Source organism: Ascidiella aspersa, chromosome 3, assembly GCF_963924565.1.
Source record: "Ascidiella aspersa chromosome 3, kaAscAspe10.2, whole genome shotgun sequence".
NCBI classification, from domain to species: Eukaryota; Metazoa; Chordata; class Ascidiacea; order Phlebobranchia; family Ascidiidae; genus Ascidiella; species Ascidiella aspersa.
In genome coordinates this window covers 23,524,291-23,527,501 of record NC_139449.1, presented here as the reverse complement: position 1 = coordinate 23,527,501, position 3,211 = coordinate 23,524,291, and positions in this window count along the sequence as shown.

Sequence of the window (3,211 nt, the reverse complement as noted above, 5' to 3'; positions counted from 1 at the left end):
CAAAGCATATTTTGTGAGTTAAAACCTTGGTTCTTTAAAAAAAATCAATGTTGGATTCCTACATGTGACAAATATCTATTCACAGTAAACAAATAAACAGTTTAGTACCGTTTACACTTTATTGCGGAATATTGGGTAAAATCAACCTAGTAATCCTACATCCCTGGTGTTGTAAAATTTACTCTTTTTCTATAATCCGTACGAATTGACAAGCTGATGGGATTAATCTTGGGTGTCATATGGGTAAAACAAAACATGAAAATTCTGGATTTAAATTAATAAATTTCAGTAGGAAGTATACTGACAGATTAAGCAAACATATGGCCAACTTAGACACAACATGATCCTAACAGCAAACAAATTTCAAAGATGCGCTGCCGCTATACTTAAAATGTTGCAGAATCACATAACGAGTCAAAAAATTAGGGCAGTAAACTTACTGTAGACAAACTACGTTTTTGTTTTTTAAACAAGTGTTTTTTATTTTTGAATAAGCTTTCAGTAGACCAACTTAAAAGCCTGTATTAAGAAGCAGGTGCAATTTTCTTAGATGTTGATGAAACCTTAAAAAGCAAAATAGGCACACCTGAAAGTTTAACACTTTACATGCCAGATCTTAGTTTATAGTGCCATAAAATGCAGCTGGCCAACCTGTAGTGCAAGTCTCACATAACTTGTGATTTTTGCAGGTTGGCTTAAAGTTCTCAGGTGTTTAATTTTACAGACCAAATCGAAAAATACCTACAGTACATTTCACTGTAGTAAACAAGTCATTTTGAAATGTTCCAAGCAAGTCAAACAAGTCATTTTGAAATGTTCCAAGCAGGTCATTTGTGAATACCCAAGTCCAAGTCAATTCTTTTAAAAAACTGGCCGAGTCTAAGTCATCAGTTGCCCAAGTCAAGTCATATAATAGCAAGTCATCTCCAAGTCAAACAACTGATATAAAAATAAAACGATAAACCATCAAAAACTCATAATAAGCAATAAAATTGAACTACAAAACAATAAAAAAACTTATAATCATTTTTATATACAAAACTAGGATAAATAGCCTAATTTTATATTAAAATGTTAAATAAAAACATTAATTTTAACCCAAGTCATTTGACTTAGCGACTTATGTTTAAGTCAACTCATTTTTCCAAAAGACTTAAGTCAAGTCCAGTCTGCATTCTGGGACAGAGGCACACCATGATTTTTTTAAAGACATTTGTGTGCACAGCTGAATTAGTATATTGCACACCTCAAATGCAAAACAAAAAAAATAGCATATGATTTCGTACAAAAAACATGATTGCACACCTCAAACTTTGGCACTGTAAACCTAAAATATTGGTTGACCTTATTTGCCAAATGTCTATAATATGTGAAAGTACATTTTCGTAATATTGCACATGCGCTTTCCATTAGTTTTGAATTTTCAGTTTGATGGCAAGCGAAGGGGTATTCACACCCAGACTTGGACAACTAGATTTATTTTAGCTTTTTAAAATTAGATTAGAATTAAAATTAGAGCATTTTAGTTTTTCTAAATTAGATTAGAATTAGAATTAGATCGTTTTGAGTTTTCTCAAATTAGATTAGAATTAGAATTACCGAATTCCTAAAAAATCAAATTTCAACTAGAATTTGAACTAGAATCACATTTAGTTTTTACAACCAATTTAATTTAATCACAATTTATTCTTATAAGAACGTGAATGGTAAATATGTGTGTGGTAATTTGCATGCCTTTTTATGTTTTTAGCGAAAAAAAAATTACATACAAGTCGTTCCAACCAGAAAATTTTAATTGAAATTCTGTGTTTGAACTGAGAGACTAAAAATGCCGTTGGACAAAGTAGAATTTTTGGTAAAATCCAAATTAGATTAGAATTAGAATTAGAGCATTCACGGAATTCAAAAATTAGGATCAAAAGCGGAAAGAAAGGAGATATTTGTCTTAATAAATAAAAAAACATTCATGATTATTTGATTCCTTACTGGGCTTTAATAACAAATTGTTCACATTGCTAAGATATTTGTCTTACTCCTTCTGTCAAGCACAATACTGGCGCTCGTCTAGAATCCTACCACAACGAACATTATTTGGGTTAGGGTGCCGGTTAGCGTTTGGGTTTGGGTGAGTCCAGTAATAGTGTTAAACAATATTACTTGACCTACCCACACCCAAACACTAACCGACACCCTAACCCACATATTATGCATTGCTTAATAATCATTTCAACGTTGTGGTAGGATTCTAGACCAGCGCCAGCCTTTGTTCAGTGCAAGATGATCCATTTCCTATCCCGCTGTGTTTGCAAGACAAAATAACTTCGTCGCCGCGTTGGCGACAAACGCACAGCTGGTGTGAACGCCGCTTTTGCGTCAAACGTTGCGCGGAGGAAACGCGATCAACCGTTGCCGCCGCTTATCGCCAGCCGTCACCGTCAACCGCGTCTGGTGTGCAGAGTAGGGTTCCTCTCCGGGAAATTCCCGGGATTTCCCGCGAATTAACATCCCGAATCCCGGGAAATTTTTTTTAAATCCCGGGTATTCGGCAACATAGCAAAACTTTAATTGTCGTTTTTGACAAATATAACGAAACAAATATCGCGCTACTTCACTTCTGCACGTAGAAAGTTGTGCAAAAAAACGGTCTACAAATACCGCATACCATAACGCACATTATTTACGTTGGGGTGCGCGTTAGCGTTTAAATGAGGGTGGTCAGGTGATATTATTAGTAATAAATATAATAACACTTGACCCACTCTCACCCAAACGCCTAACCCAAATAATGTGCGTTATGGTATGCGGCAATTTTTTTTAGTTTGTTGCATAAATTTATAGGCCTTGTCGCAACACGTCAGCACATCAAATTAATTCTTTGTTTTATCGCCTTAATGTTGCGTCATGAAAGTTTTTGTTTAAATTCGATTGCCGATATCTCTTGCTAGAGTTTGCAACGAATGCCTTGTTACACCAATTTTTATGCGTCAGAGCTGTATGTGATGTGACGTATATCCGTTTAATGTGAGCGCTTTGTTTTGAAATTCGCCTTATTGTCAACAATTCGGTATTTTTTAGAATCGAACGCCAGTTACGTCGCAATGTAGATCGAAGCGCTATTGTTCAAGCCATATTGGGACAAAAATATTATTTCCGTCTATAAGAGTCGAGAGAAAAAGGTTTAGACCACGCCTTGTTGTCACGTGATTTATTA